At 36.0% G+C, this 17,832-nt stretch overlaps 1 long non-coding RNA gene across 3 annotated transcripts in view; it reads left to right on the top strand.

The window, feature by feature from the left end:
- Window positions 1-8,741: 8,741 nt before the first annotated feature.
- LOC135221946 (uncharacterized) overlaps window positions 8,742-17,832 on the top strand; it is a 407,988-nt gene continuing 398,897 nt past the window's right edge. The window contains exon 1 of one of the 3 annotated variants that reach the window (XR_010316144.1): window positions 8,742-9,132. This is a non-coding gene — a long non-coding RNA (uncharacterized LOC135221946). The remainder of the gene's footprint in view (window positions 9,133-17,832) is intronic. The other 2 variants (XR_010316142.1, XR_010316153.1) reach the window with 2 other exon arrangements.

Below are 17,832 nucleotides of genomic sequence, written 5' to 3'. Positions count from 1 at the left end.
TTTATTTGCATTTCGTCTCGGCTTTTATCATTTTGCTGTAGATTTCGATGCAAAGTGTCCTTCTCCATCGAGAGCACGGAGACCGTGTTTTCCAAAATAATTAGCATCTGGTCTCTCTCCTCGTTTTCCTTCCTTTGGACATCTGACCTTCGCCTTTTCAATCATTTCGCTTTTCAGCTTCTGCATCTCTTCGGACATTGAACTGATCTTTCTTTCCTTTGTTTAGTCGTTCGAGTTGTCTGATGTGTTCTTCCATCTGCAGTCCTGCTACGGTCAGGCCCTCTACCTTGTTTCCAGTAATTCGTCGATCAGCTGATCCTTTTCTAATCTCTCTTTCTCAAACCTCAAGAAAAGATTTTCATTTTCCTTAATTACTTCCTCGAACTTCCGACTTGTATCCAAATCCTTGTTTCTTCTTCACTATCTGGATGGTCGCCTTCTTCATTCCTGGAACGTCCGTATTCTACTTCGTTATGCGAAAACGTGGTCTTCTTCAAAGCCAGAGTGATCAATTTCGTCCACCTGATTTCCAGCCTCATCAAGACAGGCAGAGCTGTCCGAGGCCATGAAATCGACAAAGAACTGAACCATTTTAATGCTAAATCCACGAAGTATAAATACTCCAGTGAATAGCATAACAATAATGGCAAACAATGTAATCACTCGGGGGACTTGAAGCATGGAGTCAAAGCACTGTGCAAGCACAACTGTAAGCAAACTAAGAAACATCTTTGTTCGTTACACATCAACTCTATTTGCCTTATCGTTACTTTCCAAAATCCCACGTGACGTGTCCTGGAATCTGGATTGTATTTCAGGAGTCATTTCTGGTTCCGCCGGAGCCGATCCTGTCTTCGAAAGTTTGCTGATCCCCGGACGCAGTAGAGGTGTCTGGATTCCGGAGTCAATTTGGGCTTCACGGGAGCTGCTTCCGTCTTCATATGTATCAGAAGAGGGGAATTCCTATGCAGTCCCCAGGGACTTTCTGAAGATCCTGGAGCCAGTCTTCACACATGCTCACACACAAGCGCGCTCCTGCACACACATACTATATATATATATATATATATATATATATATATATATATATTATATATATATATATATATATATATATATATATACACATACACACACACACACACACATATATATATATATATATATATATATATATACTATATATCATATATATATATATATATATATATATGTATATCTGTGTGTGAACTCATTTTTAGTGCAAAACAGTTGACAACAGACACACAATTTAGGTCATGAATTAGAAAGCTAATTAGAATGCAAATTTATTATCGACAAAATACTTTCGTACAAGAATATTAATTTGATAGTTTGCCTCCTCAGTTCCTGCTGCATTTTTATAGGACAGGAGTACTGTCGACACTGTTGACCTTTGACATGGAAATATATTTTAAATACTTGTTATCATTTCAATAAGAATAATTATTTTGTATTAATAAATCCCGTCAACTCAAATTCATCTTTTAAATTTAGTAATCTGTAAGTCCCTAAATTTACACAAGTTTATAAGTGGGCTGTTGACTCTGGTTTTAGCTTAAAATGGGCTAATACATTTTCACTTTAAAAGTATAAGCTCAGGATTTAGCATAATTTGGCCAGTTTATTTCATCCTTATAAGTACTACCTGCAATATACTTTCACTTTATAAGTATTAGCTCATGTTTTAGAATACGTTTTCCAATATATTATAACTTTATAGTTGTTAGCTTAGTTTCAAGTAAAAATTGGTCAATATATTTTCCTTTTATAAGTATTCTCTCTTATTTCAGGGTAATTTGGTTCATATATTTTTAATTTAAAAGTATTAACTTGGTTTCAAGTGTGAATTGACAAACATATTTTCTCGTTATTAGTATTAGCTTAGGCTATAATGTAAATTGACCAATATATTTACACAATATAAGTATTAACTCAATTTTAAGTATGAATTGTCCAATACATCTTTACTTTATAAGTATCAGCCTAGGTTTCATTGTAAAATGACAAAACGTTTCCATTTTATAAATATTAGCTCAGTCTTAAGTATAAATTTGCCAATATATTTTTTCCTTTAATATTAGCTGGGGCATTTTTACTTAATAAGTGTCAGATCAGGTTCCAATATAAATCGACCATTATACTCCATCTATACAAATTTTACCTCGATTATATAGTCTATAGTAGATTCACATCAACCTTCCATTTGATGTCTAGGCCAGTCCTGTATGACGCTCCTGATTGGATGCTGATAAGCCAATCATAGCCCTGTGATTGGCTAATCAACAGCCAATCAGGAGCGTCGTAAAGGACTGGCCCAGACATCAAATACATGGTTGATGTGATTCTAATATAGTATATTCTCACTTTGTAAGTACTAAGTCATTTGAAATTCTCAGAAGCGTTCAGATTCCAGTTCGGTTCAGTTTTCAGTTCCTAGAACCTAGGTTACGAGATGTGGAAGGCGATTTGCTCCAAAACCAGAGACACAGTCGCTGCTACAAATCCAATGATGACAACAATAAACGCAGCCTGAAAAGGATGAAATATTCTCATTGTTAGATTGTTGAAAACTGTACGTAAAGGTCGCCGCTAGGAGTCAGTTATACCTGCGTAGTTATGCCCGCGCAGTCGGCCTGTGCAATTAAAACTGAACCCAAGCTATACCTCAGGCAAAACTGAACGTTATTGGGTTCAGATTGGCCTGCGCAGGTATAACTGAACGTTAGTGGCGGCCTTTAAGATACATAATTGTATTTGATCTAATTTTGACGCAATACAAAAATTTTTTTATTTGTTAAAAAAATGTTATTGAGAAAATTCCTGAATAATGCGTACAGAATCATAATTCGATTTTGGCAAATTTTTACCTAATACAAAATCTTCTACACGTTAAAAAAAAAAGCTATTTTTTAAAAGGCTGAATCAATAAGTGCAGAATCATAGTTTGATTTAGGATGATTTTGACGCAAGACAAACCTTCTTTATATTAAAAAATAGTGCAACAATATATTTAACGAAGGAAACACTTCCATACGAGAGTAAAAATACATTGGCAATGATTATTGGAAAAAACTCGATGAGTTTCCATCTAGGTATTAATTAGATCTAGGAAATATGTTTTTTGACACGAGTAACATGACAACGATTTATTATAAATGATTGATAATGGCATGTTCCGGAACTTTTGAGAAAAAAAACCGTTTTTAAGGTTACTGATATGCCTGGTTTTGTTCAAAACGTCTGAAAGTAGTATATATATATATATCCATAAAAAAATGGTAGGAAAAGACCCACTACTATGAGATTCACGGTCTCTGTAACACGGTTTTTTGGACTTTGCTCCTTGTCAAAGCATCGGATGTAGCTGAAAGTTGACATATGTATATTTTACAACCACACACAAATTTTGTCAGCATTATCAATAACCTAAACCCGATAGTTTTCATTTTTACAGAGTAAAGATGATCTAGCCGACGCCATGGCCAATGATTCCGAGCCAAGAGTCGAAAAACATTCATTACATAAGCAAGGTAAACACACCTTTTGACGAAATGTTGCCCCGCCCATCCACCAGTCAGAAACTCCATCGGCTCTGAAACCCAAAGACTTTATGAATGGTGGAACGATACATAGATGTGGGTGGGGTATCAGTGCTAGCGTAGTAAATACTACTGTAGCAGTAGTGCCGCAACAGTATAGCAGTAATATACATGAATTAAACGTTTAGGCCAACTGCTGGGATCCTTGAGGATCATTTAGCACTTCTTACAACTGATCGAGAAATTAGTTTTTATAGACAAATGTTAAATTTTCTAATCCAACAATGCCCATGGTAGCCTTCAGTGTTATCCTGAATTATGACGAGGCGAAAGTGGGTGGAGCCTCATGAAGTCATCATTATTGGTGAAGGTTTAAAGCTAATACACGGTACCGGCTATTTTTTTTTCAGTAAATAGGTAGATAGCCAATAAATAAAAATTGCTTGACATTGGATATAGCAGTTATCAAATCAAGCTTGTCTACTATGTTTTTGAAAATTACCGACTATTCCCTACATCTTGTCAATCTGATTGTGACCTATAAAGTAGACTGTAATTTCTTAGGAAACCTATTTTGGGAGTTAGACTAATAATCGAAGTGTTTTTGTGTTTATTAACATATTTTGTTGGTTTGTTCATTATGACAATTATCAGTGGAGAGGTTTCAGAGTTCATAAAGGTGTACTGCTTTGCTTGTTTTTAAATTTGTATGTCATTGTTCCCAGAGGTTTAGCCTTCGTTATGTATAGCCAATCATCCATCGAGAAAGAGGGAAGAAATGCTGTCATAAGTTACGTAACGAGTACGTTCGAAACCTTTTCTCTGGGTAAGTTGGCCCGTCTTCAAAAAAGGTCACTTTTACATTATAAGTACCAAATTTATTCAACCTACGTAATGCAGAATACAGTCAAAAAATGTTTATGTGTAGATATAATATGTATTCTGAATAAGCGTTATATTTATGAAATGCATAGATAAAAAGTTATTGCGAAAAAACCGTGTTACAGAGGCCCTGAATCTCACAGTAGTAAATAACCCCAGTGACAAACAGACCATTAACAAATCCTTTTCAAATGCAATATAAAGTTAAGAATTGACTTAGAACTGTCCTAGAACCACTAAAGAAAATGGTTGCTAAAAGAACTGTATCACCGAACCCCCTGTTCACCACATCCATCTTTTGTCAGAACAGAACTAGATCCTTTTAGACAGAGTAGACACAACTTATACTCATTGTTGCAGCAAGAGTTTAAAAAAAATATAACAATAGAAGCAAAATTGATCAGTGCAAACTGACACGGCTTTTCAAAGACACGACGTACACACTCTCAAAAAGAACTGGTGGCGGAGTTTCATAATTTTTCGTTCACCTGCCTGACGCACGAATTCATGCCTTATTTATCTATTTTTCTACTCAAATATGGAAGAAATCTTAAGTAATGACGTTAAAAACAGTCACTGTATCTTTAGAACATCATGTTATGTTTTTGTGTAAAACTATTCTCCATATTGCAAAACACGTGAACGAAACGAAGTGATAAAAAACGTCATATCACAACCACCGATATACATTACCAAATAGATAGGAGACGCCTATCACTAGCAGTACGCATAAACAGTCCTTACATTATCAATTTAATATCAAGTTGAAGGTAGTTAAACTATTTGTTAAATTTTGCAGAAAGCATTGGAAACTCACAAAATGCTATCATATTTAAAACGAAAAGAAAAGAAAAAAGTATAAACCTAACATTGAGAACCAGGCGACCTCACTCTATTGCTTTTGATGTCGTTATGTGCACGGGAATCTAATATCAATATGTCATTTATTGGTCTAAGAAACATCCCTCGCCGAGCGAGAGACAATTATTGCACTGCATTTTGTGTAAGTTCATGTTGGAGAGATATGAAAAAAGCTTAATATACCGGAGAGAATCATACATAGATGAATCCAGTTGTTTAGAGAACGGCAAAGTTTAGAACATGGGCCTAGAGGTGGAAGACCTCGAGGCACCACAAGAGAGAAAGGCAATACATTAGTGTAAATTGCTGAACAACATTCATTTGAGAATTTTGAATTCTAGCGCCTCGTCACGATATTGCTGAACCAGGAAATCATGACTACCTCTTCGCCTATGACTGCGGTCTGATGAATACTTTAGATGGAGAGGAAGAGATTTTTAAAAATACACTTGAAATCTTTGATACGTGTCCTAATGAAAAAGTCTAATGAATAAGCAAACTTATCACTGATGGATGGGAGTTCAGTTAGTCTTACTCTTTTTGTTTTGTTTTGTATCGGTGACCAGTGAATTATGCATGCATTTTTTTCTTCAAAACCTAAATAATACATTTTATAGGGAGATGCTTTATTTTTAACATCGGCCTAATCCCTCCATCACTCCTATACGCCACCTCCGCTTTCTTCCGCATCTCAGGCGACTCGATCCCCGCACCAACAAGGAAGCCTTGAAATGAATGTTTATAACATTTCTGTTCAAAGTTTCTTTATCTCTCATTCCCCAAAATATTTGCATACACTCGTGTTACACCCTGTATGATTGTTGTTGCTGTTAAAGAGCAACCCCTTATTAAAGCAGTAGGTTTTTCTTAAAAAAAAAAAAAAAAAAAAAAAAAAAAACTTGTAATAGACTGAAACGAGAACGTCACCTTTCATATTTCTTATCGTTTCAGCTACTTATAATATGCTTATGGTAATAGGTCTAGCCATACATGTGAAACTAATTTTAATTAATTTCTATTTAGAAGTAATGAATAGCTACAGAAAGATCAGCCTAAGAAAGTTTTAATGAAAGTAACCCTTTCTTAGTGTATTCGTCAGTTTTGACTCCCACAGCTTTCCAACGTGTACAGATGAAACAGGATGATATGCAAGGAATTCGATAAAAAATAAAGACTGAATTATATTCGTTTGATTTTTTATGATTGAATTTAGACTTTGATTAGCTAGGTCTGAGTAAATTATGTTAAGCAATTATGAAAGGATAAGAAAAAAGGAAAACATGGCCAATAAAGCAAGAATAACGGGAATAATAAAATAAAGGAGATTGATATATATATATATATATATATATATATATATATATATAATATATATATATATATATATTGTCGTTTTAAATATGCATTCACATTACGTATTCGAGAGAGTATACTGCTGAAAATAGACCTAGGCTAATCATGTGTGAAAATCAGAAGTCCAACTAAGGCCCACTAAATGCGTCATGCAAATTATTTTATTGATCACAGGACAAAATTGGTTTAATTAAACATCGTTATTAAAGAATGTTAATGCCTTAATGTATTATTTATCGGCTGTAGGAGACGAAATGACAACACCCCAGTGCAGTACGATACGTTGGGTCAAGACTCGAGTGGCAGGAAAGCCAACTTCAAAAGGCTGATGTTGACACGGAGCTAGAGTTGAGAATAAAATTAGAATTCATGGACCCATCGGTATATATCTCTTTACTTTGCAAGATAATTATCTTTAATATGTTGAATAAGTCGACTCAATTCTAATGTAATTTATTTCAAGTATAGCACCTTTGAAAGGAAATTTTATTTATTTTCAAGTAAATAATCTGGCACCTGCATATGGCAATATTTCCATAGCGAACAATGAATTAAGAAACTACGCCAATTCTTCGTTGGCCGACAGTACTAGGAAGTAACATTTGTTAAAGCGTACACAGGCAATGAATAGTCACTGATAACCATGAACAATGCTCCAATAGCTCCCCTTTCATTTGGGTGGGTGTTCGGATACAACACCCCTTTCGTAGCTCATCAAGCCATTTGGTTAATCGGGAATTGTCAGTGGTGAGGAGATCACTCAAATACTACATTTTGATTGGCTAATTTATATTAAGCTGGGTGAAATTTTAAGTAAGACTGGTCTCTGTCTTATTTAGAGGGTAGCTGTCATTTTCCAAAACCTCTGCCCTAACTTTAACTTACCTCGATTTAGCATTAGTCTTAACTATAAGATAGCACATTTCTCGAAGGATTGGTGATAAGCCGAATGGGATATTAATTTATTTGCCATTTTTACCAACCACCCTGATTTTCTTCGACCATGTAGGGACACACAGTACATTGGAAAATAGCTCGGCAATCGTATTCATAAAGCCTGCCATTAACGTTCAGTTATGCCTGCACAGTTATAACTGCGCATTCCAACTGTGCAGGCAAATCTTCGCCACTAATATACAGATACAGGCCGTTTCCTCAGTCCTCCGTAGCATCCATGACGTCAACACACAATGCTCTGGCTGTAATTGACTTGCTTTCGTTTCAAAGTTGATATATAGGCGTAATATTTTTTTCTATTTCATTAAAAAAGTCAATACTGATTTGTTTTCGTTTAAAGATTGACTTTCTTACGACGTGTTACAATGAATGAAAATCCTTAATTTACTGTTGTCTTCCTGTGCTTCATTAGTGTGTTGATTAGTCTAATTTCATTTCCAAGCGAACTTCCGTGGGATGCTAGCAATGAAAAAACATACATAGTCCAATATTATTTATGTTGTTTTGTCAGAAAGTGGAATATTATTTTGTTCTCATTTAAAAAACGAATTACAGACATGGTGCATAATCATGAATAGATGCATATACTAGGCCTATTCTTGTTTTACATTACTTTGTCATTATAAGTATTTATTCTCATTGAAAAACTTGTCTTGAATATATGGTTCATAACCACGAATAAACATACATAGGCTCAATCTGTTACGATAGCATTTGGATTTTAATTACCAAAGCAGTCTCATTCATATAGATTTCAATGAAATCTACAAGACATTCAAGAATGATGCTGTCACTTTCAGCCTTCATTTACACCTATTTTTCCCGTGGAAAATGGCAAAATTTAAAATATATATTATTCTGACTTCCGTATCAATGAGTAAAAACAATTAAATCCAATATATTCTCAATTTAGGTATAAACACTTTTCAATTCAATAAACCTCAGCTCAGTGTTCTTCATTAGTAGATAATATCTGTGCGCGGACAGAGTACCGAGCCTCCAGCCCGCCACCATATTAAAGTTGCAATGCGCATGCGCAGCCGTTTGGACTGATGCTCATCGATGAGATGAGCTATTTACCCAGGCCGCCTGCGCAGGCCAGAAAAACTGCAGGTTGTCCACACTAACGTTCAGTTTTAACTGCACAGTCCAACTGTGCAGTTATAACTGCGCAGGCATAACTGAACGTTTCATATTCATATCCAATATCGTTCGTGTCATCGCAGACCGGCGTCAGCAACCTAGGTAATCGTGACGCCAGAACGTCTGTCAGTAAAACTATATATAATTGTAAAGACTTCACTTAACAAAAGCAGTGGGCGACCGCCAAAAATAAAGATTTCGCTGTAAAGAACGAACTAATTGTAGAATTATCGAGACCTAGTTTCTCTAGCGGATGTCATTAGGTACGAGATAGGGAGTTACAGGACGCATTGACTGGAAGCTTCGGGAACGTTTAGGTGGTTACTCGTGCTGTTGTCTAATTATCCCAGTTAAAGCAAGATTGTAGCCGGAAAATGTAAGTAAATCTAACCACGATACAGCTCTAGTGTGCAAGAACACCCGTGAATGTTAAAGTTTATATTATTATGAATAATATTTTCATAAATACGCCTTGGTTATTCTCGATCTTCCTTTGCATCTGCCCACTTACCAAACTTCACAATTTGTATTTATATTGGCTCACCTACGGGCGGCAGTTTCAAAGGATGCCTTCATTCAGATTTAAGAGATTGCCGTATAGACTAATCCTTAAAACTGCACTTATTCTGTACATTTCCTGGTGGTGTTTGCAACTTTGCGAAGGAGCATTTATTCTAAAGTTATCCGTAACTTGACTGAACTTAAATACCTTGACTAGCCCTAACATAATTGTATCACTAACATGATAAACTTCATAATACAATAAGGATATATTTGTTTGAAAAATGTTGATGTGGGTTGGAGCGAGTTGTAACTTATTGCGCATCTGGAATATCTTTTGTTTACCATATTTCAGTGTCGCACGGTTAGCGGGAGAAGGCGAACTGCCGTAAAATTTTCTAACCACTCTGGTACTGCCTATTGTGTTGAGTGGTGGGGTGGTGGTGACAGGTGTTATTCTTATGGATGTAAACACAAGAATGAAGTCAGTGACATGTAAGGCCGGCAAGTGATGGGATATTGGTGTTTGGCAATCTCCTACTGGGGTTCAAGGCCTAGTGATAGTTGAAGGCCATTGAAGTGAGTGCAATACAGTGTATTATGGATGTTGTATGATATTTCAATTGGAATTGCCCTTATTGGTAATTGGATTCTATGTATATATACAGTATGCTTTATGATATGAGTACATTTAATTTGATGCCAAGTGCTTTAGTGGCTACAGTACCATAATTTACAGTGTTTTTTACTTACATTGCTATAAACAGTTATTGTTAGACATACACATATCAATACTGGATTGTTCATGTACTTTACTAGAAGGCTTGTATTAAGGACAAATATTTTTTTGATAATGAAATTGGGAAAATTAGGGAAAATTCAAAATTTGTATGGTTGGATTGTATTATTTTTTATTACATGGAATATATATATTTCAGGTTGAATCCTATAGTGGCAATAAAAACTGTTACTACTTATGGTCCATCCTTGAACATCCCAGTACATTTCAACTTCAACCGCCATGGGTGTGCAAGAGGAACTCGTCGCCCTGAAGAGGAAGAGGGCAATCAACAAAGGGAAGTTCACCAGGAAGGTGACTATGTGCAATGAAGGAATCAATCGAGGTGATGATTTATCAGTGTTAACGAAGAACTATGAGGAAATGGTTGAAGCCTTTAAATGCCTAGAGTATCAAAATGATGAACTGATACAATTTATATATGAAAACGAGGATAAGCTAGCCTATAGTAGTTTAGAAGAAGAAGCCCAGCAATATATTTTAGATAGTGAAAGATTAAAATGTGAAGTAAGTGCAAAAATATTCAAAGGTGTCCAGGATGTAAAGGCAACAGATAAATCGAAGGTTAAAGTAAAGAAATTTGAACCACCAATGTTTCGAAGGTAATTTAAGGGACTATCCAACTTTTAAGGAAGATTATGAGAATTTAGTAAAGAGTATATACGGTACTGATCCATATGCTCTCAAAATGTGTCTAGGTGGAGAAGCACTTCAAGCAGTGAAGGGCTCAGAGGGTAATTATGATGAAATGATTCAACGTTTGGATGATAATTTGGGAATTCAAGAAAGATTGTAGACTTAGTGGTTGGTGAGCTTAGATCTCTGAAGAAAATTTATGATGATGATACCAAAGGATTTATTAAAATGGTCGATCAGGTTGAGCAATGTTGGCTTGATTTAAAAAAGGTAAATCTCTCTGATGAACTAATAGTGCAAACGTTGTCAGCCATATAGAAAAGGTTTTACCTTCACTTCAAAAGAGAGAATGGGTAATTAAAGCAGATGAGGTATCAGTAACTAGCAATCTGTTTCCTGAGTTGTTGAAGTTCTTACAGAAGGAGAGAAAAATTTTGGAATATATGAACTCTAATGTTAGGAGTAGCGGTAGTGATAATAAGGCAACAGTCCATCATGTTGACAGCACAGTTGAGAATGAATCGGAATTCATAAAATTGGTGAAAAAAATGGGGGAAGAACAAAGTATAAAAAATAAGGAATTTTGAATCTTGTATTGTTAACTTGACAGAAATGGTGAAAGGTATTAAACCTAAGGCAGATAGTAAGGGGATAGGATGTCTGTTACACAATTCAATTGGTCATGATATAACAGAATGTTATAAATTCAATGGTTGTAGTAGCAAAGAAAGATTTGAGATTATAAAGGGTAATGGAATATGTTTTAGGTGTCTAAGGGGATATCATCCTGCTCATAGCTGCAAGGTAGGTACATTGTGTGATGTCATTATTGAAGGTAAAAAAGGGCCATGCAATCGTAATCATCATCCACTGTTGCATTCCGATAGAGTAGAAATAGTATTCACAAAGCGATATCAGAAAAGTGATTTGCAGTGTTGTTGAATATCAGTATGGTGAATAGTAAGAATATGCCTGTTAATGTACTGTGGGATCCAGGAGCGGATATTTCATTTATAACAAATAGGATGGCTAAGAAATTGGGTTTAAGTGGAAAGCATATAAATTTATCCATGATCAAAGTGGGCAATGCGGTTGAATATCACTCAAGCAACGAATATTGTGTACCACTAATTGATAAATCTGGTAAAGTTTGGAATGTGAATGCTGTTGGTATTAATGAAATAACAGCCAAAATCAAGAAAGTAGACTTATCCAGGGTACTGAACTTTTGAAGGAATATCAAACTTAGAGCTGAATCGCCCACATGGGGAAATCGATATGCTTATTGGTGCTAATTATTGTGAAATATTGCCAAGGGTTGTTGAAACAAATAAGGGTCTCCAGTTGCTAGAAAATCAGTTTGGGCTCAGCATACGTGGTAGACATGATGAAATTACCAATCAAGTTATTACTAGTAATCATGTGTTTGTGAGAATTCATAAACTTTCAAGTTCAGTAAATTTGAATGAAATCAGTATTGAGCCAACAGAAAATCTAAAGGATCAGTTAGATAAATTTTTTGCCATAGAAGAAATGGAACAAGGTGTAATCCACAATGTATCAAATGTATGTGCAGAGGTTGTCCTGGACCCAATTATGTAAGTTTGAAAGAAGAAAGGAAATGAAATTGATTGAGGAAGGATTAACGTATGATGAGAAACAGAAATGCTGGTTTGTAAGGTATCCTTGGATAAGAGGATCCAAATCATTTGAAACAAAAATTACCATAAAGGTAGCAAATGCCAGGTTAAGAACAACAGAATAGATTAAGGAAACTTGGGAATGAGTATGCAATAAAATATCAGAAAGAGATTGAAGATATGGTTAGAAGGGAGTAGCTAGGAAATTAACCAATAAGGAGATTCAAGAGTACAATGGCCCAGTTCACTATATTCATCATCATGAGGTGTTGAAGCCAGAAATCTAGTTCAACCCCAGTGCGCATTGTCTTCAATTCTTCAGCATCTTATATGGGACAGAGGTTAAACGATTTTTGGGCTAAGGGCCTGATATTTTGAACAGTTTGCTGGGAGTGTTGTGTAGATTTAGGCAAGATAATATAGCCATAGTGGGTGATAGCAAAGATGTACCATACTGTAAAACTCAGCACACTAGATGAACATACGCATAGATTTGTATGGAGGGACTTGGATGATAGTAGGCCACCTGATCAGTATGTTCTTACCACAGTAACATTTGGAGATAGGCCCAGTGGTACTATAGCTATGGTAGCTTTGAGACATACAGTAGAACAATTCGGTAAGGAATCCTGGATGTGCAAGATATGATTCTTAATAATACATATGTAGATGATATACTGTATTCTACTGATGCCATCGAGAACGCAATCAAATTAATACAGGATACTGAAAGGGTATTGTCTCAGGGAAGTTTCAGAATAAAGCACTGGATAAGTCAGCGGGCATTATGAAAACTGCAATATAAGAAAATAATAGAATCTGATAGTGAGAAAATCTTAGGTTTTAAAATGGAATCCTGTAGATGACTATTTTTCCTTTGCTGTAAGACTCAACTTTACACCAAGAATAAGAAAGGTTAGGAGTGGTCCAAATTTAGATATAGGTGAATTTGATTATAAATTTCCAGAAATATTAACACGCAGAAAGATATTGAGTCAAATTGCATCGTTGTATGATCCATTAGGGTTGGTTATACCAGTATTACTCAAAGCTAAGATCTTGATGAGATCCATGATTTCCAAAAGTAACTCGAATGGTGGTGGAATCAAGTGGGATGATCCACTTGATGATTCCATGATGAACGAATGGAAAGCGTTTTTCAAAGAATTGTATGGACTGGAGTCATTAACTTTTAGAAGACCCTTAAAGCCATCTAATGCTTTTGGTAAGCCGAACCTAGTAATATTTTCTGATGGTAGCACGCAAGCATATGGGGCTTGTGCATATGTGAGGTGGCAAATCAGTGATAATAAGTTTAAATCAAGTCTGATAATGGCGAAAAATAAGATTGCACCAGTGAAACAAATGTCTATTCCTCGTCTGGAATTATGTGGTGCTCTCATAGCTGCTAGGATGAGAAGATCATAGTAAAGGAGTTTTCATGGGAGTTTGAGTCAGTTATCACATAGTTGACTCAACAATTGTAAGATCACAAATTCAAAAGGAGTCCCATGGATTCAACACATTTGTTGCGGTACGCATTGCAGAGATACAAATAAAAACTGATTCAAGGGAATGGTGGTGGGTGATTCAATTCAAAATGTTGCAGATATGACCTCTAAACCGGGTAGTCCAGAAAAATTTGTGAAAATTCTGCCTGGCAAAATGGACCAAAATTTCTAACATTACCAATTTCAAAATGGCCTATCAAACAAAATTGTGAAATGAACTAACTGATAGAGTAGTGTTGTCATGGCTGTTGCTAAAGTAAGTCAGAACCATGTTATACACATGATTGATGTTAATAGATTTAGTGATTATTACAAACTACTAAGAGTTACATGTAGGGTAATGAATGTTTTCAAATGCAGATCCTTTAAGGGCATGCTGAGGGAACCAACAGTTCAAGGATTATTAAAGCAGAACTAATGTGGGTTAGAGAGATGCAAAGGGACCTGACTGATTGGAAAGTGAGGTTCAGAAGATTAGGACCTTCAATTAAGAATGGAGTCATAGTAGTAGGACAAAGAATTTCTAAGTGGCTAAAGGAAAATTGGAATAGAGAAGACTATATGTTGCTACCAGCAAATCATCCAGTTACTAGATTGTATATATCATATGTACATGGGGTTGACCACGCAGGCATAGAGACTACTTTGGCAAAAATTACAAAGAAAATTCTGGGTTCCAGGGGCCAGAAAATTAATAAAGGCAATAAAAAATCAATGTGTGACATGTAAGAAGTTAACAAAGAAATTAGAAGACCAATGCATGGGTCAAATGAGGATAGAAAGAATGAAACCTGAAACCTCCACCTTTCTATTACACAGCCATAGATTTGTTTGGGCCCTTAACAATAAGAGACACGGTTAAAAAGAGAACTCATGGTAAAGCCTTTGGTGTATATTTAACTGTTTAGTTACTAGAGCTTGTTCACTTGGATTTGGCTGAAGGATACAGTACTGATGATTTTCTTACCACATTTCAAAGTTTTATTGCTATTAGAGGAGCTCCTAAAGTTATATATTCAGATAAGGGAACTCAGTGATATCAGCAAGCAAGAAAATAGAAACCATTGGAGAAAAGGAAGGGGTAACTTGGATCTTTAATATGCCTAGTGACGCACCTTGGTATAATGGGGCAAGTGAAGCACTGATCAAATCTGTCAAAAGGTGTCTTTGTATTATTGTGGGAGATTCTGTGTTGAATTTTGGAGAGTTACAAACTGCTTTGTTTGGTATTGCTAATCTGATGAATGAAAGACCAATTGGAACAAAACCTGGATTTAGTTTAGAGTTGGGGGGCTACCTCTGTCCCAATGATCTGTTGCTTGGTCGGTCCACTTGCTTTGTCCAAGTGGTATGTACGATATTAGTGGGGATCACAAAAGGAGATTGAAGTTTATGCGCAAAGTATAATAGAATCCTTCTGGAAAAAGTGGCAACGGGACTATTTTCCATCATTGTTAATCAGGCAGAAATGGCATACAACAAGGAGGAATGTAAGAGTTGGAGGATGTGGTACTTGTGCAAGATAGTAATGTTGTGAGAGGGGCATGGAAACTAGCACAGGTGATTAGAGCTGATCCAGGACAAGATGGCATTGTCCGAGATGTTGATTTAAGGTATAAGATTATGAAGCATGGGAAGGGATATGATGGTGAAGTGGATAAGATTATGTGTAGATCAGTACACAGGTTGGTGGTGTTATTACCAATAGAACAATGTAATCATACGTAGTTTACCCAATTGGATAGGGTATCTGTAATTTGTCACTAATGGTGGGGGAGTGTATCACTAACATGATAAACTTCATAATACAATAAGGATATATTTGTTTGAAAAATGTTGATGTGGGTTGGAGCGAGTTGTAACTTATTGCGCATCTGGAATATCTTTTGTTTACCCATATTTCAGTGTCGCACGGTTAGCGGGAGAAGGCGAACTGCCGTAAAATTTTCTAACCACTCTGGTACTGCCTATTGTGTTGAGTGGTGGTGGCTGGTTGGTGACAGGTGTTATTCTATGGATGTAAACACAAGAATGAAGTCAGTGACATGTAAGGCCGGCAAGTGATGGGATATTTGGTGTTTGGCAATCTCCTACTGGGGTTCAAGGCCTATGATAGTGAGGCCATTGAAGTGAGTGCAATACAGTGTATTATGGATGTTGTATGATATTTCAAATGGAATTGCCCTTATTGGTAATTGGATTCTATGTATATATACAGTAATGCTTTATGATATGAGTACATTTAATTTGATGCAAGTGCTTTTTTAGTGGCTACAGTACCATAATTTACAGTGTTATTACTTACATTGCTATAAACAGTTATTGTTAGACATACACATATCAATACTGGATTGTTCATGTACTTTACTAGAAGGCTTGTATTAAGGACAAATATTTTTTTTGATAATGAAATTGGGAAAATTAGGGAAAATTCAAAATTTGTATGGCTGGTTGGATTGTATTATTTTTTATTACATGGAATATATATATTTCAGGTTGAATCCTATAGTTGGCAATAAAAACTGTTACTACTTATGGTCCATCCTTGAACATCCCAGTACAATAATGCTAGACCGATTTCAGTTGGTTTTCAACAGATTTGCTGAAAATGATAAATCCTTTGAGATTAACCCACGCTATATAACTTACATGCAGCATATTCATATTTCAAATGTTTTGAGTCGGGTCATACTTTTGACCTTGCCGACAACTTTAAAAATCCCTACAACATCCCTCAGACCTTACGTTCCTGCATGAACATGGTGCATGACCCGGTGGTAAGGCGATAGCCTAGCCTGCACAATTTCAGCATTGTCAGCAATACTGATGGTATAAAAGTTTGTTATTAGCAATAGAAGGATGCATACCATATCTTAAAACGGAATTGTTCCGCGTGTTGTTGAAAAAACTATAAATCGTTTATTAAGCTAGGCCTACTTATGTATTACGTTGCCTGGCGCGAAAGCTTTATAGCAAAATTTCTTTATCGATTTCCAGAAAACCATTGCTCCAAATACATGATATGAAATTGTATTAAATTGACAAGGCTCATTTTGCGCAAAGCCCCATATTTTCGTGGACTGGAAAGATGCCACTTAAGTAATTGTCTCGTTGTACTAAATTCTTTAGTAATTTGCTAGGCTAAGTTACGTAAGCGATAGCAAGAACCGTTGTAATACTGTACCATGTGTAGTATAGGCTATTCTGTATTGTAAATGCCTTCGTATGTTATGGCTAAATAATGACCGACGGCTTCATGAAAAGCATGCTTAAACGCCTAGAATAAGAAGAAAAAAAAAGGGTTTTTATTTTTTTAATTGTTTGCAAATGGTTAACTCGTGCGTCTAACCTCTCGAAGGTAACCAACCGTTATATACTTGCTGTTTACCGCAGCTATTTCGTGCAATTCTTTGTTTGATTTTATTTGATTTATATAGAATTTTGGCATTATGCCAAGCACTGGGGCAACAAAGGCCGTTCAGCGCTGAAACGGAAATCGACAGTATAAGGTTTGAAAAGTATTACAGGAGGAAAACTTCACAGTTGCACTGAAACAATTGTTAGGAGAGGGCGGACCGTTAAAAGAAAGAGAATATGAACGGAGGTACAGTAAAATGAAAGTAATTGCAGCTTAGGGTCAAAGGGACGCTCAAAGAGCCTTCAGCAATGCCTACATTGAACCGGATGAGGTGCACTGATGGCACTACCTCTTACGGGGAATTATTCATTGTGCACATGATTTTTTTTTTATGAGTTTTGACGTGAGAATTGACAGTAACATTTTTATCAGTCTGGCGCTTGTCAGTAGCTGCGCAGACTCAACAGTTTTTACTTACAACGGAGCTAATCAATAAACTTTAATTTTATGCGCACTTATTTAAGAGTTTTTATATAAACATCACCTAATAGCATAGTTAACTTCCGTCATGTAGATTGTCTCTTTCCTGGACAGTGGCGGATTTAGGGGGCGGCCGATCAGGCCGTGGCCT

Source organism: Macrobrachium nipponense, chromosome 11 (genome assembly GCF_015104395.2).
Source record: "Macrobrachium nipponense isolate FS-2020 chromosome 11, ASM1510439v2, whole genome shotgun sequence".
NCBI classification, from domain to species: Eukaryota; Metazoa; Arthropoda; class Malacostraca; order Decapoda; family Palaemonidae; genus Macrobrachium; species Macrobrachium nipponense.
Note: the sequence above shows the minus strand (reverse complement) of the source record. Positions and strands in the feature narration are given on the sequence as shown.